Source organism: Danio rerio, chromosome 12 (genome assembly GCF_052040795.2).
Source record: "Danio rerio strain M-AB ecotype USA chromosome 12, GRCz13ab, whole genome shotgun sequence".
Lineage (NCBI taxonomy): Eukaryota > Metazoa > Chordata > Actinopteri > Cypriniformes > Danionidae > Danio > Danio rerio.
This window is the reverse complement of record NC_141032.1, coordinates 48925094-48946434: the sequence shown is the minus strand read 5'-3', so window position 1 is coordinate 48946434 and position 21341 is coordinate 48925094. Positions and strand designations below refer to the sequence as shown.

The window sequence follows — 21341 nt, the reverse complement described above, 5'->3', positions numbered from 1 at the left end:
CTTGTTTTCTCCGTGTTTAGACCCTAGCCTTGCATTCCTTGTTATCCTGCTTAGCCGCCTGCCTTTAGACCTATTACATGTTATATTGACGACGATTCTGGATTTGCCTACACATACCTGTTTACACCTGTATGACCACTGCTTGCCTGACGCTGAATAAACCTGCATATTGGATCTTACCTTCTGTTGTATCTGTCACTCCACCCCGTCGTTACAATCGCCATATTGCTGCAGACACTCACTAAAACAAGCAATAAAAAACAATAGAAAATACAACACTTACAAAATTTATAGTGCTAATTAAGATGTACTCTTATTAACTAAACCCACTGACAAAGGTACAAAGGATTTCTTATAGCGGTTTAACCTACACTTTGGGACTCTATATCTTCTACCAGAGGGAAGCAGTTCATACTGTGGAAACAAAAAATGAGTTTGATCGTTTACAATCCATTCCACCTGATTGAGAACACAGTAAATGACATTTTTAAATGTATAACAGGGCGAGGCAGTGGCGCAGTAGGTAGTGCTGTCGCCTCACAGCAAGACGGTCGCTGGTTCGAACCTCGGCTCAGTTGGTGTTTCTGTGTGGAGTTTGCATGTACTCCCTGCCTTCGCAGGGGTTTCCTCCGGGTGCTCCGGTTTCCCCCACTGTCCAAAGACATGCGGTACAGGTGAATTGGGTAGGCTAAATTGTCCATAGTGTGTGTGAATGTGTGTGGATGTTTCCTAGAGATGGGTTGTGGCTGGAAGAGCATCCGCTGCGTAAAAACTTGCTGGATAAGTTGGCGGTTCATTCCGCTGTGGTGACCCCGGATTAATAAAGGGACTAAGCCGACAAGAAAATGAATGAATGAATAATGTATAACAGGCAAATAAAACGCACAAAGGTTTTAGAATTCCTCGAAAGTGAGCACGCAGTAAACAGTTCTTGAAATATTAATGCTTTTATATATAAAGCAAAATTAATTTCTTGTTTATTTGAACTGTCCCTGGAAGAATGCAGTGATCAGTGAGTGAAAAGAGGAGGGCAGGCTAGATTTACAGTGGCAGGCCAGATTGTACATCAAGCCACCGCTGCTCCCTATGGGCAGTCCGGCTCTGATGACTGGTACTTACTTTTAGTTATTAACTGAACTTCTAGTAATCAAAAAGGATGCTTTTGAAACCAGCCTGTAAAATGTAAGCCTGTAAGACTTTAAAGAGGTAAGGTTAAAGTGAAAATACTGCATGCAAGACATGTTCTGTCTGAAACCTGAAGAATGCAGAAGTATAAATGCATGTGAACACTGAGTTAATTTCACAACCTGTGAAGTGGGCGGAGTCTCAGATGGCATGCTCTATGATTGACAGCGGTAACACTTGCTTCACAAACAAAACAGACCAGAAATAATGATAGTAGACAGGCAGAAAATGACATTGTAATTTACAGTAACATGCAGTGTATGCAAAAATACTTTCAAATGCACATAAAAAATGGTTTTAAAGGCGATTTGTTAAACTTTATTTTATCCATATTTACATTTATTGGATAGTTTACCCAAATCTGCAAGAAAACAGGCTGATGTGTTTACATGTGGAGTGAAATCTGTGTGACCTACAGGACAAAACACTGTGAAAGCTTTACACTGTACATGTTTGCTGGATTTATAAAGCATCTGTGTCTTTAGGTTGGTCAGTCTATCTGATGCAGTTTTTCTATATGTGTTTTGATTGAATCATGGAACTGATTAATCGACTTATCCAATCTTTGTAGACAAGACAAAAATAAACACAAGGACTGCAGGTTGAGTCAAAGCACTGCGTTAAAAGTACTGATGCAGAGTAAGGCCCAATCCCAATTCTACCCCTTAGCCCTTCCCCTTCCCCTGTTTTGCATGTTCACGTAATTCTCTTTAGCTTTAAGGCTTAGGGCTAAGGGGAAAGGGCGGATAGCCTTTGCAACAGAGATTTTTCAGGATCACACATTAGAAACCAAGGGGTCATAAAATTTCCCAGAATACACCAGTCACAACGGCAGGATAGCTGTACCCGGAAGTAAGGATATCCACAAATTTAATTTTTTTTGTCATTATTATGAATTTTTACAACAAACCAGAAGATGTTTTAATGCAATCAGAACCGCGTTCATGTTTTACCAACCCAGGCTCATTCTGGAAACATAGCCCCGCGGACGTTTCTGGAGACCGCGATTTACGTGGCCGGAGGTACGTAAAGGCCGCATTTGTTTTTTTTCGAGCGAACGCTGCGGGGCGGTGTGGCGCCGCTTTGCCCCTTCTCTTCGCGCTAGCCGGCCGATGGCTCGCCTCCGAGTGGAGTGCTTTCCCGATGCAATCAGTTTGTCCGCTTAGCTCACAGCGTTGCGTCGGTGGAGCGGAGGCCCCGGACGAGGAGGAGGAAGAGCCGGCCGCGGTGGACGACGACCGGGATCGAGTCAGGGGAACAGCAGGTTCTGGAAATCAGGTAAGACAAAAAACGGAATCCGAAAAAAATAAGGGCGACAACGCGGCAGGATCCGAAGACGCGGTCGAAATCGAAGACGAGGGTTTTTGCTTTTTTTTTTTTTTTCTGGACGGCTTTTGCGAACCGTCGCTCGGGTTTAGGGAAGGAGGAGGAGAAGGAGGAAGAGGAGGGCGGCCGAGTCGGCCGATCCGGCGGCTTTTCGCGCAAGAACGGCGCAGGCGCGAACGGCGCGCGCTCCCGAGAGGCGCCCAAGACGCGAAAAAGCGCTCACAGCGGCCTCTCGCGGATCCGCGAAAACAAAAACCGCTCGAATACGTACCTCCCGGGACGTAAATTGCGGTCTGCAGAAACGTCCGCGGGGCTACGTTTCCACAATGAGCCCGGGTTGTGTTTTACAGTCATGCTTTAAAAAAAAAAAAACGCAAAAAAACCCACTAAAATAAAAACAGCTAGATTTCGCTATCTGTAATCTATAATCATAACTCCTGTACAGCAGTCCCAAAATATTCTGTCACCTAATGTCTCTCAAATACCTTGTTAGAAATGTCTAGTTGCTGGGAATGAGCTTTTTACAGTGTCTGCTATAATGTTAATGTTGTTTTTGGTGTGTTTACATTGATGAATAAGGCCACGGTGTAAACAGTATAGTTACAATCTTAATGCCACATTCGATCATTATGATAACATAATATATGCCTTCAGTGATTTCCTGAAGATAAATACCAAAAAATAGCACAACTGGGATAACACTTTAGACAAAAGCATCTGCTAAATCAGGGGTTGTCAAACTTTTCAACCCCGAGACCCCCAAAATAACAATGCCAATGAATGGCGACCCCCACTATTTTCTAAAGTGGTTATAATCATGTAAATGTTGCACGCAACTGCTCACCCAAACCAATACGCCTATAAACACAAGCATATTGACAACAAAAAAAGTGCAACAGACTAACAAGTATATATATATTTTTATTATTATTTAATATTAACTTTACCTAATGAGACTGGTGGGCACAATATTTAAGTAACATCACAAGTCTTTTCTTGGTTTAATTTTGGAGACTAATTCAGTCTTGTCTGTATTTATTTTAAATGTACATAAGTTGCGTAAAGGTGTCCGAAAGTTTATCTAGTGCCGTAAAATCAATCTGCTGCAAGTGACGCTATTGCTCTGTCGTTAAGCTAATGTAAAAATCCCAGGGGTTGCAATTCAATGGGGAAAAAATGAAAGGCTGATGGCTTTTTGTTTGGATGTTGCACTTTTATGTATGGTAACTATTTTTATATTCTGTAAGTTATGGATAAACAATGGTAATTTAAAACGTTTATTCAAATTTATTAGATTTTTGGAAATAACCAAGTGACCCCTCTCATTGTCCCGCGACCCCCCAGGGGGTCCCGACCCCCACTTTGAGAACCACTGTGCTAAATGACTGAATGAATAAATGCGAATTACTGTTAGACACATCACACTCTATCATACAGAGGTGTTTAGCAAAACACTGTATAACATTCATGTTTTTTTCTCTTGATTGTCCAGTATATACTACTTCCAGCTTTGATCCATGTGATGAATATACCACTCTGGATGAATACTGGCGAGATATGAGACAAAGGTACTACTATTACCATAATGACACCATGGTTGAATGGAGTGGCTGGTATCGGCTGTATCTGAGTGAACAAAGTGCCCAGATGTCTGAGTGGTGCGCGAGTTATATGGGCTGTGGGGGGGCACACTGGACTGTATCTGAACGGTTCTCATCCAACACTTGAGGATGGAGTGGTGACCCGTGATGTTTTAGGAGGAGATTTTTGGTCTAATAATTGTACAAAATACAGATCCACGTCCATCCAAGTCAAAGCCTGTCCAGGAGATTATTACGTCTATGAACTCGTCAAGCCAGATCTGTCGATCCCCTCACCTTCATACTGTGCAGGTGCAATTCTCAACTTTTTGTGATGATTATTTGATTTATATATTTATTTATTGTTATTAGTCTGATTAATTGAATATAAAACCAGTTGTCTGTAATCCTGTAATAATTCAGCAGAGGTCCCCAGTTGAAACCACAGTTGAAACCAGAAGTTTACATACACTCTAAAAAAAGAAAAATAACCATTAAAAAAATGTCTGATGGTAAATCATACAAAATTGTTTACTAGTTTAGGTCCGTTAGGATTACCTAAATGATTTACATTTGCTAAATGCCGGAATAATGAGCGACTTTTTAATAATTAGAGAGTCAGAGAGTTTTTCATTAACTTTTAGACAGTTAAAAGTTTACACACATTTCCTTGGTATTTTTCAGCTTTGCTTTTAAACTGTATAACTTTGGTCAAATGTTTTGGGTCTCCTTCCACCAGCTACTGACAATAGTTTGCACGAATTTTGGCCCATTCCTCCTGACAGAATTGGAGAACTGAGATTTGCTTTGCTCGCACAAGCTTTTTCAACTCTGCCCAAAAATTTTCTATAGGATTGAGTTCAGGGCTTTGTGATGGCCACTCCAAAACATTTACTCTGTTCTCCTTAACGCACATTTTCATTAATTTGGCAGTATGCTTAGGGTCATGGTCTGTCTGGAAGACCCATTTGTGGCCAAGTTGTAATTTCCTGGCTGATGTCTTGAGATGTTGCTTCAGTATTTCTCCATAATGTTCTTTCTTCATGATGCCATCTATGCTGTGAAGTGGACCAGTCCCTCCTGCAGCAAAACAGCCCCACAACATGATGCTGCCGCCCCCATACTTCACAGTTGGGATGGTGTTCCTAGGCTTGTGCGCTTTCCTCTTTGTCCTCCAAATCTAACACTGCTCATTATGGCCAAACAGTTCAATCTTAGCTCCATCAGAGCACAGGACATGCCTCCAAACATTAGTACTAGTGTGATTTAGCTAATTGTAATCTGGCTTTGTTGTTGATTCTGGCTTGTTGATTTTCCCATGTTGTCACACAAGGAAGCAGTGTGTTTGAACTTTTCCTTCAACACTATTCTACAGTTGTGCCTCCAATTAACTCAAATGTTGTCAATTAGCCAATCAGAAACCTCCAAAACCTTGACACCATCATCTGAGCTTTTTTCAGATGCAGAATAATCTTATTGTATGTAAACTTGACTTTCAAGAAAAGTTATAACAATTTCTCAAACAAAATCTCTCTCATTCTGCTATTAAGAAACAACCCTTGACAATCCTTACTTACCTAAAAGAGAAAAATTTTTGTCACATCAACATTTGACTTTTTAAATATGGTTATGTGCCTTTTTAAACAGTGCATGTAAACTTCTGGTGTCAACTGTATATTCATTCACTTAACGCTCACAACTTTAAACCCTTTAACACTTAATGCACACTGTATATGACCATGCTGAATTATCATAACACAGTGCTTTTAAGTTTAAAATGAATTCTTTACCTTAAAATGCTTGATCATGGAGAGCACTTAAAGTAATTAAGTTTAATGATAGATGAGACCTCTTATTTTGCTGAACTGTAATGTAATGGGCTTTTGTCACCACTAAATAAAATTTAATTACTCCAAATCATAATAAATACACATTATTTTGTGTTAGGTTGCACTATTCTACTATCTTCCATGTATGTACAGTATTTAATCATTACTTTTTTTAAAAACTCCATGACAGTTGTTTTCCAAAGCATCAGCAGTGACCCCTGCAACAACTATGAGTCTCTGGATCGCCCCTGGAGAGCCACCAATGAAAGTGGAGATTACATTTGTGACTATTTTTCCTCCTGGAGTGGCTGGTACAGGCTTTTCTACAATGGATTGGACATCAGGATGCCAGAGACCTGTATTAATGGATTCAGCTGTAACACATACATAAATCTGGCACTTGATGGTCCTCACCCTCAGATAGAGGATGGAGTGGTGATCAGAGAAGTCTGTGCTAGTTCTTACTGGAGCGGCTGCTGTGAGTACAAGTCAATCCCCATCAGAGTGAAAGCGTGTCCAGGAAATTATTATGTCTATGAACTTGAGAGTCCACAAATCGGGTGTTCAGGATACTGCATAGGTACTGTTCATTCTTCCACAAGTCCTTCAAGCATTTATTATGATATCAGTAATGATTATAAAATATCCAGTAACCTTTATTTGTTTATTTTGTTATTTAATCAGATGTCAGCACTATCTCACAGGTGGTTTCTACTGCAAGTCCAGATTTAATAACTGGATCCACAATCACCTTCAGTAAGTAGTGTACACACACAATTATGTAAATAAAGGTGCCAGTTTTGATCTGATGATCTCTCACTAACACAGATTATGACCCGTGCAATAACTACAACATACTCAACGACTACTGGAGAAGCACAAGCAATTACTTGCCTATGTATAATGATGTAAATGGATTTGATAACGATCATGAATGGGACGGCTGGTACAGACTCTACCTTAATGGATTGAGTGCTCAGGTGCCGGACTGGTGTGCCACTTATATGTCATGTGGAGGATTTACTGCCTTGTGGCTTCATGGATCTCATCCTCGACTAGAAGATGGAGTTGTTACTCGTGAAGTTTACGGCTGCCGTAATGATCTGAGCAGTCGCTACAGATCCAATTCAATCCAAGTCAAAGCTTGTCCCGGAGATTATTATGTCTACAAGTTTACCAGGCCTCCACTTTCAATCCCAGGTCCAAGCTATTGTGCAGGTATATTCATCTTTACACAGTGTCTGACATGCTTTGTCAGTTTGTTGTATGGAAATTAATTTGACACCTACCAATTCAAATCTTATAAACATCATCCATGATCTTATATTTGAAAATCTTTAGTATTTCTGCTTTTCTTTTTCTTCTACAATAGTATCTTTCCCTACCCCAAGTGTCGACCCCTGCTACAACTACACCAGCCTGGATGAACCTTGGAGATCCACTGATAACTCTTACTATAGTAACTTAAGTAACTATAGATGTGATTATACTGAGTGGAATGGCTGGTACAGGCTGTTCTACAACAGTCAGAGTTCTCAAATGCCAGAATCATGTGTATATGAAGGCATGTGTGGTACTTATTACCCACTGTGGCTCAATGAATCCCACCCTCAGCTGGAAGATGGAGTGGTCCTCCGTCATGTTTGTGCTCATGGATGGAGAGGCTGCTGTACTTACACATCCTCCCCTGTAAGAGTCAAAGCCTGTCCTGGAGATTATTATGTGTATGAGTTTAAAGAGCCATTATTTTGCGCAGCTTACTGTGTTGGTGAGTATTTATTCATGTGCACTTCGGTCTTGTATTTTTTTCTGGATTTTGTTTGAAAATATCTTATAATGATACAAAAATGTTCTCAGTACCAAAAGCTGCAAACCAGTCCAGCACAGCCGTGACAACAACCCAGCCAATCACATCCATAGACTTCATTACTCCACCAACCACTGGTAAATCTTTCCTTCTTTCTTATAACATTATGGTGTAGAACAATACATTGCATTTAGTAGCTTCTCCCCCCTGCTATATTGCAGCCATTTGGTAAAATAATTTTAGTTAATTTTGTTTCCCTGAATGTACACACAGCACCCCATATTGGCAGAAAAACACAGAATTGTTGACATTTTGCTGAAATTGAATTATTATCAAAGAAAAATATCATATGCTAAGTATTCAGACCCTTTGCTGTTAACTCAGGTGCTGTCCATTTCTTCTGATCATCCTTAAGATGGTCCTAAATCTTTATTTGAGTCCAGCTGTCTTTGATTACACTGATTGGACTTGATTAGGAAAGCCACACACCTGTCTATATAAGACCTTACAGCTCACAATGCATGTTAAAGCAGATGAGAATCATGAGGTCAAAGGAAACGCCTGGAGAGCTCAGAGACAACTGTGGCAAGGCACAGATCTGGCCATGGTTATGAAAACATTCTGCTGCATTTAAGGTTTCTAAGATCACAGCGGCCTCCATATTACTTAAATGGAAGACATTTGGGATGTTCAGATCTCTTTCTATAGCTGGTCGTCCAGCCAAACCGAGCTATCAGGGAAGAAAAGCCTTGGTGAGAGAAGTAAAGTAGAACCCAAAGATCACTGTGGCTGAGCTCCAGAGATGCAGTCGGGAGAAAGTTGTAGAATGTTATAAGTTAGGTTAAATATATACTTCAATTAAGTCAGTACAGTGTAATATAAGGGCCTACTCACACTATGCCATCCGTACCGTGCCCAGGCCCGTTTCCCGGATCGTTTGAGAAGTGTGAGTGCGCTGAATCGGGCTCAAGCACGGTTCACTTGGCCGGCCCTGGCCCGGTTGGAAGAGGTGGGCCTGATTGCAGTTCACTTGGGCTTTGGTGTGGTACGCTTGTGCGTGAGCGCCAAAGCGCGAAACTGAAAGCGAGACGTGACTTTTAAGGGACTGTTTCATATAGATTTATTAATCATTTTTACTGTTCAGTGAACGCAAACTGCCGTAGTTTATTAAAGACACAAACTCCTCACTTCACGACAGCTGCGCGCCTTCAGCAGACCTCCTCATTCCTGCAGCACGGGAGCTTTATGATTGTTTATGAGCACCAAAAGTGGCGGATCTGTACGGCGAAATATCTGACTGCGTGTCCCCGCATCCCTAAGCACTGTTTGGCTGAAATATTTGACGGCATATCAAACGACTGAAACAATATAACTAGAGAAATCTCCACAGTGCTGAGTGAGAGAGCGCTTCTCACTGAACAGAGCAGCAGCAATGACGTAAGTTTGCCGAAACCCGTTTGTGGTGTGAGTGCGGGCCGTCGGGGGAGACGGGAGGTGGGACAAGCATGCTTTGGCCCGGTTCGAGGCAACTGTACCTAGTGTGAGTACGGCCTTAATGTCACTGCTGAAAGCTGAAACACCAGGAGAAAACTCACTGATGCACAGCTCCACAAGTTGATGTATGTAGAGTTTGAGATGAGGAGAAAAACACTAACATAAGTGTAGATAAGTGTTCCCTGCTCCGGTGGCCATAATAATAAATGCAGCCTAACTATCTTTTATTGCAGGGGTGCTCAATCCTGTTCCTGGAGATCTACCTTCCTGCAGATTTCATCAGCTATCCATATCAAACACACCTGAACCAATTAATTTGGACCTGAACACCACTTGATAATTACAGGCAGGTGTGTTTGATATGGGTAGCAACTAAAATCTGCAGGAAGGTAGATCTCTAGGAACAGGATTGAGCACCCCTGCTTTAGAGGATTTGGATTCCAAGAGTTATGCATATCTGTTTTATGAGTATGCTAATGCAAAGATATGTGTCTTAAGTCTAGTTTTAAACTGACAGTGTGTGTCTGACCAGCCTGATCTCACGAGAAAACGTAAGTATTTTACATTTTGTCAGATTAGTGGCTAATTTGTACGAATTCGTACGAGTTCAGTCTTACGAAATTGTACAATTTTAGAAAGGAGGCGTGGCACCTAACCCCACCCCTAAACCCAACTGTCATTGAGGGATGAGCAAATCATACAAAATAGTACGAATTTGATCGTACGAATTCATACGAATTAGCCACTAAATCAAAAAGTTACGAATTGCAGTGAGATTGTGTTGGTCTGACACCCAAATTGGGCTAAGAAGTCTGTTCCAGAGTTTAGGTGCCAGATATGACATCGTCTTATTAATTGCATACAGTTGATTTTGATAGAATTAATCAATTGTCCAAAATTAATTGAGCATAGTTGACATGAGGGGTTGTAATACAGCGGGAGCTCCCTCAAATACTGGGAACCTAAGCCATTCAGGGCTTTGTAGGTGATCAATAAAATTTTAAATATTAAATAATCAGTTTTGCTGTCCTAATTAACGAGCCTGAAATTTAATGTTGTCTGTTCAGTGCTCCGTCATGTGATTACACATACCAAAACTACTATAACCGATGAATATGCTTCCAACAGATCCCCCTGTTGACCCCTGCTACAACTACTTGAACCTGGATGAGCCATGGAGAGCCACCAGCAATCAACACTCCTCTCAGTTAATGTGTGACAGTGCGGTGAGCTGGAGCGGCTGGTACCGTCTCTTCATTAATGGTCAGAGTGTTCAGATGCCAGACACATGTGTTGATGAGTTGAGCTGCGGCACTAATGCTCCACTGTGGCTGAGCGGAGGACATCCAACACTTGAGGATGGAGTGGTCACTAGAGATGTCTGCGGACACTGGAGAAACAACTGCTGCTATTTCCAGTCCAATTCCATTCAAGTCAAAGCCTGTCCTGGAGGTTTTTATGTCTATGAGTTTGTGAGGCCGACCACCTGCAATTTAGCATACTGTGCAGGTACTGGACACACATTTAACTCTGCCTTCTGTTTATGTTAGAGATGATGGCTTTCTGTCTAACATTTATTTGTGTTTCTAGATGTGAGGTTTAACACTAGCTATACAATATCTGGTAATGTAATATGCTGTAGCACAGTTTCGATTATTGATTAAATTAAAGTGCTTTGAGTATCAGAATCTGTTAAAGACTTTTGTAAAAGTAAAGTAAAAAACAAAACATTTTAACTAAATGTAAATTCATTAGTTTTTTTGTTTTGCGCTTTTCACAATTACAGTTGAAGTCAGAATTATTAGCCCCCCTTTGAATTTTTTCTTCTTTTCAAAATATTTTTCAAACGAAGTTTAACAGAGCAAAAAAATTTTCACAGTATGTCTGATAATATTTTTTCTTTTCTAGAAAGTCTTATTTGTTTTATTTTGGCTAGAATAAAAGCAGTTTAAAATTTTTTTTAACCATTTTAGCGACAAGATTATAAGCCCCTTTAAGCTATATTTGTTTTCAAATGTGTACAGAACAAACCATCATTATACAATAACCTGCCTAATTATCTGCCTAAACTAACTACCCTAGTGAAGCCTTTAAATGTCACTTTAAGCTGTATAGAAGTGTCTTGAAAAATATCTAGTAAAATATTATTTATAGTCATCATGACAAAGATAAAATAAATCAGCTATTAGCGATGAGTTACTAAAATATTATGTTTAGAAATGTGTTGAAAAAATCTTCTCTTCGTTAAACAGAAATTGATGAAAAAATAAACAAGCAGTCTAATAATTCAGGGGTGGCTAATAATTCTGACTTCAACTGTATATTTGTTACAAAGCAACTTTACAAAAGGTGTTCTTTATTATATTACAGTTAAAATCATAAAAAAAATAAGGGGTGAGTTTTAGTGTTGGACAGTAGCGTAGCTACAAGTAGTGACGCTACTAGCTTGCCACATTTCTCAGGAGCGTGGCAGTAGCGTTTCTACTTTCTAAATCAAATGGCTTTTCAGTAGCAAAGTTTTTGTCAAGTAGCGTACACACAAGCTACATTAGCAGATCATGGATCAATAAGTGACAGCACCGACATTCAGAGCTGTGAGGCTGGTGTCTAGGGGATGGAAGTAAATCCATATGAGAGAGAATGAGTCTTCGTGTTTTTCGTTGGTCGATAACAAACTGTTTGGTGCGTTACTGCTACCTTTCGCTATGGTCGGTGACATCGACAAACAATTAGGCTAACACGAGAAATGTTCTTGCTGGAAAGATGACTGAGGAAGAGTTCTGTTTAGTTTACTATGGTAAACGCTAAAGTATACTATGATTACTATTAGTTAATGATAGTTACTATGTAGTGTAATTTATTAATGAAGAGTTGTAAAAACTCTCGCATTCAATCTGCCCAGTTGGTGGAATGAACTCCCTGACTGCATCAGAACAGCAGAGTCACTCGCCGTCTTCAAGAAACGACTAAACACTCAACTATTTAGTCTCCACTTCCCTTCCTAATCTGCAATTGCCTCTCTGGCTCCACCGCTAACTGTATTACAGAAAAAAAAAATATTAAAAATTCACTTTACACACCTGAAACTTGCCTATAGCACTTATTCATTGTTGCTCTTATATTGTGTAAATTGCTTCCTTGTCCTCATTTGTAAGTCACTTTGGAAATAAGCATCTGCTAAATGACTAAATGTAAATTTAACATGTAAATATTTGACTTGGATTTAAGTTGCTTTGATTTAAAAATAAAAATTGCAAAAATAGCTTAGATGTGGCTAGGCTACTTTTGCCAAGTAGCTTTTGGCTTAGCTTTCTTCATTTCCCAGAGGGTAGCTTTTAGTGTAGCTACGCAACATTTTAAGTAGATAATAGCTTAGCTCACTACATTTTTCAAGTAGATTGCCCAACAGTGGTTGGCTTTATTTTTGTGGCACAATGATCAGAAACATATTAACGCTAACAACATGTTTGTCTAGATGACAGAAACCCCTGTTCTGAACTCAACTGCACCAAAGAGGAAAGATGTGGGATGAAAAATGGTGTTTATGGCTGTTTATGTAACAAAGGCCACCAAAAACAGCGAGCAGCTCAAGACTCCTTTGGTTAGTGTGTGATTCTACAGTCAAATGTGAAATAAAAGGTGTTTTTGTGTCATTAATGATCATGTTTTTCTCTCAGATTTCAATGAGACCTGTGAGAGCAGCTCTGGCTCCATGTCTGTGTCTCGCTGTCAGCTTTTTGAAGCTGGTTTTTCAGCTGAGCACTTACACCTCAATGACCCCAGCTGCAGAGGAACCGTCCAGAACGGCAGAGTGGAGTTTAACTTCGACAACGATCAACACATCTGTGGCACAAATCTTGTGGTACGATCAACTACCTGCCGGATAAATCTGATTTTATAATACTGGCCTGTTGAACGCTTCAACAATGTTCATTCTAATGGTACTTTAACACCAGACACGGATAAAGCATCAAGTCCAGGGGCCTCATGTACGAAGACTTGCGTGGAAATCATACTAAAACATTGCGTACGCACAAAGCTGTAAATGTGCGTACGCAGAAAAAAATTCAGATGTATGAAACACTGCGTACGCCGAATCTCACGCATATTCTTTTGTACATCCGAATGAACGTGAAACTGAGCGCAACATGCACGAGCACAAACCCCCCCTGCCTCCTCCCCCGTATGAATATGCTAATGACTATGCTAATGGCAAAACCCAATGAAAAAGCAATGGCAAAATCAAGCAAAAAGAGAAACTTTGAACAGAATGTGAATTGGAGGTGCTGTTTCGGAGGTAGACCGGAGAAAAGCGGTGTTATTTGCAAGTTTGTTCTCCGGAATTAACAACAAAAGAAAAAAATAGACTGGGAGAGTTTAGCTGATGCGGTTAACACAGTTGGGTCTGAACATCGCACTGAGTGCATTTAAAAACGAAATAGTGTGGTTTATATCTTTAAATTGTTGCAGTACCCTTAGCAGTCTCAGTGGTGCACCTCATAAGACGCATGTTATCATGTACTGACACGTTCGAGCATGAACTCGGCTCGAATCCAGCGTCTGATGAATTCTTTTTCCCCTGCTACATATCAGATTTTGCCCACTATTTATCACGAGAAAGACAAGTAGGAATCATCAATAAGTCTGTGCATCATATTTTATTTGCACATTTATTGAATGGAAATGTTTCTGATTCACGCATGCAAATTCATCTTCAGATAGGGTCTTTATAGCAATGTGCGTGCAGTAGATAGCTCAGATTACATTGGGAAAACAGGCGACCGCTGCAAATTGTGCTTTAATGTTTAGCTGGTCAACTGTATGGTATGGAAATCTTACATACCTACTAGATGAACCCGTCTCATACAGCTGCCATTGCAAGGCTCAGACACTTTGTAGAGAGGAATTTAACACAACTGCCTCTAGGAGTCGCCAATGGAAATAAAACAGACACGCACAAAAAATGTGCGTACGCCAGCCAGAAAGCTGCTGTGAACCTGCGCACATTCCCAAGTTCAGTTCATTGTTAGTAAATCCAAACGTGAGCGATTCTGAGCGTGAAACCTGTCGTACGCAAAGTTTTTGTGCGTACGCAGCGTTGATACATGAGGCCCCAGGTGATTTACATTTTAAGTCAATGCAAAGATGCTATTAGACATCCTGGGATGCTGTTTGTGCAAATGAAGCAGTGCAAATGACATGAATTGAGCGAATGCCAAGTAATTTGTAATTTGCACGAATCGCTTAAGTTGAAAATCCTGAACTTTGAGAGACATTCACACCACGTTAAACAATCAGGACCTTGCTATATTAGGGGTGTGATTATGACGTAGCGCCAGCAGCTGGTGTGCTGAGAGTAAAACAGCTCATTAAACTGGGACCAGCTCAGTCAGAGTTACCACTGAAAGTGGCCATAATCCAGGCGTAGCTTCTGGAGGAGTTGATGAACTCACAGAGCTGGTACACCTCTGAAGGATCTGATAGACTCAGACATGGCACCAAATAAATCTATGCCATTTTCAACATTCCTAAAGCACAGCTACTCTCTCAATAAAATCCCTGTCAGCCATTTGGCAACGGATCTGGAGTCACTAGGCAGATATGTCTGCGAATGTGCATCTATGGTGAAGTAAATTTAATGCGGGAATGAAGCAAGTAAACTCAAAATGTTCAAGCATCTATTTATTGGCAAATATCGGGATCTATTCCCGCAAGCCGCATCTTTGAACGCTTATTAAGGTGTGCCATTATTTTCAGATAAGCAAACAGCAGTGACTCCACTTTGGGTGTACATTGTTTTCTAAGATCAAATCATTTATAGTGACGGAAAAAAAACAACCTATTTTTATTTAACAAATCTGACCATCTGTGTAGTCTCCAGGCAGGTCAATAACTTTCATGAAAAGTTGCCAAATAATAGAAAAGGCCCCAAAAGACTTGCCTAGAAAACTGAAAGTCTTTCATTCAGTGATGAAGAGTGGAGAACAGCATGCTACCAACATGACACTTTTGCCCACATTCTCCACCACTTCACTTGACGACTGATGTTATTCTCCAAAATATAATACTCAATTCAATTGAATAAAAAAAATAAAATGTCTCTTTGTTGTCTGCAGGCCAACGGCAGCCACTTCATCTACAGTAACTATATTGTGGGGACGCCGGGAACAGAAGGTCTCATCAGCAGAGTGAGAATCCTGAAGCTTTCTTTCAGCTGTGTTTATCCTCAAACACAAACACTTTCCATGAACATGGAGATCAACCCACTGCAGAGGTGCCACAACACACTCATTCTGCTTTCAGTTTGACTGCTTTATTATCGGTGTAGTCGCAAAATTAGACAATTTTACACACGGTAGTTGTTCATTATACATATTTTTTAAACAGCAATGTGCACAAGGTCCTCCCCAGTGGTGAAGGGGTTTATCAGGTGCGGATGGTCCCGTATGTGGATGAAGAGTTCACTCAGCCCTTCACTGGTAGAGTGGATGCAGAGCTGGACCAGGAGATGCATGTGGAGGTTGGTGTTGAGGGGGTCGACAGCCGCCAGTTTGCCTTGGTGATGGACACGTGTTGGGCTACACCTGTGAATGACCCTGATTACAGTCTCCGCTGGGACCTCATCATTGATGAGTAAAATCCTCTGTTTCCCTTTCTTTTTTTTAATGTCTAATTTTTAAAGTTTTTTATATCTACTTCTGAATAAATAATAATCCTTGTTACTTTAGAAATCTTCTGAAATGTGTATCTTTTCAGTGTTTTAGACATTCAACATTCCAGTTTTTGTATAATGATTAACTGGAAATCACTTCTGAGTTGAATGCATGTGATGGAATATTTTGGTTTGTTGATTGTGGTTGTTGATCTCGTCAGGTGTCCCAATCCTGAGGACGACACAGTGAAGCTGCTGCAGAACGGCGTCTCCACAAGCAGCCGTTTCTCCTTCAGGATGTTCATCTTCACTGCAAACTCCACTAAGCTTTACCTGCACTGTGCTGTTCACCTTTGCCTTCTGTCCAGTGAACAATGCTCAACGGTGAGTTTAAAAAGTCTTCAGAATCTCCCACTGATGTTTCAGCACTAAACACAGACAGGGAGATATGATGGTGTTGAGGTTTAATGATGAAGGCTGTTAAACATGTTTGTTCTGCCCTCTGCTGGGGATTTTGTGCACTCCTGTTGGTTTTGTGTTTGTTCAGTGATGTTTATCAGGGATTTGCACAGCTGGATTTGACTCTTTTCTCTTCTAGAGCTGTGACTCTGGAGAGCAGCGGAGAGAGCGCAGGGCTCTGGATCTCCATGACAGTGCGTCACTATCTATGGGTCCTCTAGTGTGGTCTGGAGGAAACACAGGTCAGCATTTCATATGTCTGAATGCAGTGTTGGGGAAGCAGTTCTGAAACTGGAGCTGCATAACCGATGAGTAGCTTAAAGTAATTACACTACTATTAACCCCCCCATAAAAAGTTCCTAACAGTAGCTAGTTACATTAAAGCTAGTTCTTCCCACAATGACATATAAAACAAATAAGGGAATCAGTGTTAATAATGCAATACGATTCTGATGTCAAAGGTTAATAATCACAGTTTTCAATCTTCTCAGTAGACTCTAGGAGTCAAAGTGCAAATATGCAAAAGATGTAACAAATTACTGTTTGATTCAGCTGTAAATAATCTTTTATTTCATCAGACTGACTGATATTCTCTGTTCACAGATGTTCAGTTTCTCCCAGACCAAGTGACGGTTTCTGAGGCTTCTTGTCTGTGTGCTTCTCTGGTGGTGTTGTTCATTCCTCTGATGAGTTTCTTCACCCTTTATTAGTTCATTGACACCAAAAGTGCAACATTTAGTTTGGTTCATTTATTTGAAGTGGAACATGTTTTTGTATTTTTTAATTCATAAATATTGTTTTATGAGGGCTTGAAATGTACTTGACAATTTTTATACTGATTTTATACACTAGGTTAATTATTAATTTATTTAGGAGGATTCATTAATTTTCTTTTCAGCTTAGTCCCTTTATTAATCAAGGGTCGCCACAGCGGGATGAACCGCCAACTCATCCAGCATTTGTTTTACACTCATACAATACGGCCAATTTAGCTTATTCAATTCATCAATACCCACATATCTTTGGACTCATGTGGGGAAAACCAGAGCACCCTGTGGAAACCCACGCGAACACAGAGAGAACAAGCAAACTCTACACAAAAATGCCAACTGACCTTGCTGAAGCTCAAAACAGTGAACTTCTTGCTGTGAGGCAATTGTGCTACCCACTTCACCACTGTGACACCCCTATTTAGGAAGATATGCTAGTAAAAAAAAACTATTAAATCATGCAATCACACGTTCAGAGATTAAATAACCAGGGTTGATCTGTTGATTAAAGTGACCATGATTAAAGTGACTTGACTTGCCTTTTTTCTTTTGCAACAATTTCACTTAGAAAAAGTTGTTTGCACTTTAGTTGGCAACACTTTATAGTACACAGATATGCATTACTCCATACTAAGAAAATAGTTTTAATGTAGTATAAAAGACAAGATTCAAGTTTCAACCATGGTTTCCGCTACATTCATTCTTGCGCCACGTCAAAATTCATCCAGACATGGCTACATTCCAGCTTCTCATTTTTTTTTTTTTTAATAGCGGGTGATAATCGAATTAAAACGTATTAAAAGATGAATGAATTATAACAGCGCAAAGTTCTCTGTAACTGTAGTAGTGCTGTGCATCATTTGTTTAACTCTAAGGTTATGTGCTGACAGACTGACTGGCTAACGGACAGGTGCATGATGCGCGAGGCATGCAAACACGACGTATAGCCCTTTCACTTTACTTTAGGACGCATCAATATCACTTTGTAGGTCTATTAAATACATTCATAAATATTCCTAGCAAATCTAATAACTGCTGGAGACATACTCGTTACATAAACGCACTAAATTGCACTTCAGCAGCGTTTATTTAGGAGCGCACAAGAAGATCTGCGCACCCTTGAAGCGGCTTATATTTGAGGGGGCGTGCAAGAAGTTTTTTGCACGAGCAGAGGAAATCGGGGCGCAAGCAAAGAGATCCGCATGCTGTAGGCCAGGGTTTTTCAAAGTCTAAGACAGTGGGCCTCCCTTTTGACACAACTTATCCATTGGCGCCCCCCTCCACCCAAACACGCACGCACGCACGCACGCACGCACACACACACACATATATATAAGCCTATATATATACATATATATATATATATATATATATATATATATATATATATATACACAGTATATATAAAGACACAGACAGATGTCAGACTGTTAACTCACTTTTATCATCATTTGCATGAAAGTGCAATTATTTACAGAGTAATAACAAGTATTTTAATATAACGTTTTTAAAACTAGGATGATGGTTCAATATGAATAGAACAGTCCATCCCAGTCAAAACAGTGGAAGTTTAGTGGGTCTCATACTGTCATTAGCCAAAATATTTTGACAAACCACACATAAAGGTCGTGGTTCATCAGCTGGTCCTGTCCACGTAAATCCTAATCCTAAAATCCTAAGCCCTGAACTTGAAGGCTTTTGTGGCGAGGGGGCGTGGCCGAGCGCCGTGGGAACGGAGTGAGGCCACCGCGTAAGTGGATACACCTGCGGTGCGCACCTGCCTCAGATCCCACGGAAGGAGCTCTGGATCATAAAAGGAGGAACAAGGGCAGAGGAAGCCGAGAGAGGACCGGACCCAGACATTTTGCTTTCAGTTTTGCTTTCAGTTTGACGGCAGTCTCCGTGAGGATCTGCCGTCCGTTTGTTTTGGTTTAGACGGAGCTGCCGTCACTGTTATTAATAAATCACTTTAAAACTGCTTCGGTTCTCCGCCTCCTTCCCGGCGGCCAAAGGGCCGTGAACTTCATTACAGCTTTGAATCGGGGTGGGTCTCAGAAACCGACCCATTGTATTAGCAGGCATATAATAAACGTTTAAATATAATAAAAAGTACATATAATAATTAAACTTAATAATTATATTTTTATTACATTATATTTTTCCCGCGCCTCCCCTGACATGCTCTGGCGCCCCCCAGGGGAGGCGCGCCTCACACTTTGAAAACCCCTGCTGTAGGCTATTGCATAAATGTGATCTTGACTTCTAATACTGCGCTCACAGCATTTGTCATTTAAGTAACGCCACAGGTAGTTGGTAAATCTGTGTAAAAAAAAAAAAAAAAGGCCTGCCGCCACAGCTGGAAAAAATCCTAGAGGAAACACTGTTTTAACCAATGTAAAACCAAAAGTGGCATTTCTTTTCTATGTTTCCTTTAGCTCTATAACTTCCAAAAAACATTATTATCGTCTGATCATTGTAAATATCTCAGTAACAAATATAAAAAAAATAATAATTTGGAAATGGAAAGTACATTGGCTGTAAACCTGTGATTATTTGTCCATCTGTCTGTGCAGAGAGTGAGAGAACGTCCTCCTAAATGACAGATGCATGCAAATAAACAACTTAAAGAAGATCACATTACAAATGTCTCAAATAAACATGAAGCGTACAATTACTTGATCCACACACACTAGGCTGTATTTACACTTCAAGGTACAAGTGAGCCAATTCTGAATTGTTTCTCGCATACAGGTAGGTAGAGTATTCAACATCTATTCTTAAGTTAAAGTACAAGAACTTGAGGACATTTTTACTCAAGTAAACGTAACAATCTTAAAAGTTACAGTAAATAAGTATCTGGAAAACACTTGTCGAGTGTGAAATTTGGTATTATAGCATGTTTTAAGTACACATAGTTATTAAATGACCATTAATATGGTTCGAATAGGCATAATTTCGCACTTACTACTATGTGTTTTGTCAGGTTTGAGCTGGAATTCTTGTACATGTTGCGATGTCAGTTTAATGTTCAGCATAGGTCTCAAACTGGATTCCTGGAGGCCCGCAGTTCTGCACAGTTTTGCTCCAACCAAAATAAACACACCTGATTAAACTAATCAAGGTGTTCAAGACTACTAAGCTGCATCTGAAATCGCATACTTCCAAACTATATAGTATGCTAAAAACAGTATGCAAGCCGAGTAGTATGTCTGAATTCATAGTATTGGGAAAACAGTATGCCAGTAGTACCAGGATGACCTACTATTTCCGGCGAGTCTCTGAAGTGCGTGAAGCGGACTTCGTCCCTCACCACAAAGAATTTTCCGGCACCACTGGCTTTGCTGGATCACGTCTGCAGTTTATTAAAGACAGGAAAGTGATAAACACCACACAGATACACTCTCGGTTCTCTTTTTTGTCTCACTCAAGTCAAAATCTGTTCTTATTTAACAATAAACTCCTTTTACATCAAACAATTTGTTTCTCTTGTTCTCTTTAAACACACAATAGACATCACATACACACAAACTTGCATAAGGTATTAATAATAATATACACAATTAAATAATATCAATTCTTAATAAGTAACCTTTATACATTTCTACATATAATCTCATACATTGAACATAAAGAAAATTATTTCAGTCTATCATCATTAATTGGATCGTATAGTGGTTATTATTTTGTTACAATACCTGCAGTTTATTAAAGACAGGACAGTGATAAACACCAAACAGACACACTCTCAGTTTCTGTGAGTCGCAAAAGAGAAAAGTGAACCGCTGTCTCCTTTAACACTAAAGCAGATTAACAACTCAAAAATACATGACTACAAAGACACAAACTGGACATAATATAACAATATCTCTTGACAATTTTAACTGCATGACGATTTCAAAGACATAATCCACGTTTTTTACTTTATTTAAGTAGCAAAGTCGATAGAAAAAGGATATATAATCCGCCATTAGTAAAATTGGCGCGGGCGGCAACTTGAACCAAGGCAATAAGAGCTCATAACATCAAAACTCTCTTTATACTGAAAAATAATGCTCAACAAGGACACTATTTGACTCAATCCATCATCAAAACATGTCATCCACTGATATGAACAAACATTTTAACCCAATCGACTATATTTTAACCATTTATCACAGAGCTCATTCACATCATACCTGTCTCACTCAAGTCCAAATCCGTTCTGAAGAGAGCGACGGGAGCTAAAGGAAGTGACATCAC

General features: G+C 40.0%; 1 protein-coding gene and 1 long non-coding RNA gene across 4 annotated transcripts in view; one reads left to right on the top strand and one right to left on the bottom strand.

Moving 5' to 3' along the window:
* The window catches only part of LOC108191778 (pancreatic secretory granule membrane major glycoprotein GP2), an 81987-nt gene that overhangs the window by 3088 nt on the left and 57558 nt on the right, over positions 1 to 21341 (top strand). The window contains exons 4-18 of one of the 2 annotated variants that reach the window (XR_015504700.1): positions 4004 to 4403; positions 6111 to 6500; positions 6605 to 6676; positions 6749 to 7138; positions 7293 to 7688; positions 7778 to 7864; positions 10350 to 10730; positions 12697 to 12822; positions 12899 to 13083; positions 15338 to 15495; positions 15609 to 15854; positions 16095 to 16257; positions 16472 to 16574; positions 16936 to 18313; positions 19338 to 19745. The exons of the other annotated variant lie outside the window; for it this stretch is intronic. The gene's annotated coding sequence lies outside the window, so the exon portion shown is untranslated. Of the gene's footprint in view, positions 1 to 4003; positions 4404 to 6110; positions 6501 to 6604; positions 6677 to 6748; positions 7139 to 7292; positions 7689 to 7777; positions 7865 to 10349; positions 10731 to 12696; positions 12823 to 12898; positions 13084 to 15337; positions 15496 to 15608; positions 15855 to 16094; positions 16258 to 16471; positions 16575 to 16935; positions 18314 to 19337; positions 19746 to 21341 lie in introns of those variants that run through there. 2 annotated transcript variants of the gene reach the window in all.
* On the bottom strand, positions 104 to 21312 carry LOC147834590 (uncharacterized). Of its 2 annotated transcripts, none has more exons than XR_015504745.1 (3): positions 20365 to 20457; positions 372 to 414; positions 104 to 241 (listed from the first exon to the last, which is right to left on the bottom strand). It is a non-coding gene; the product is annotated as an uncharacterized LOC147834590 (long non-coding RNA). The 2 variants fall into 2 exon arrangements; XR_015504744.1 differs by lacking the exons at positions 104 to 241; positions 372 to 414 and adding exons at positions 15337 to 16301; positions 21278 to 21312 and having other exon boundaries at positions 20365 to 20512.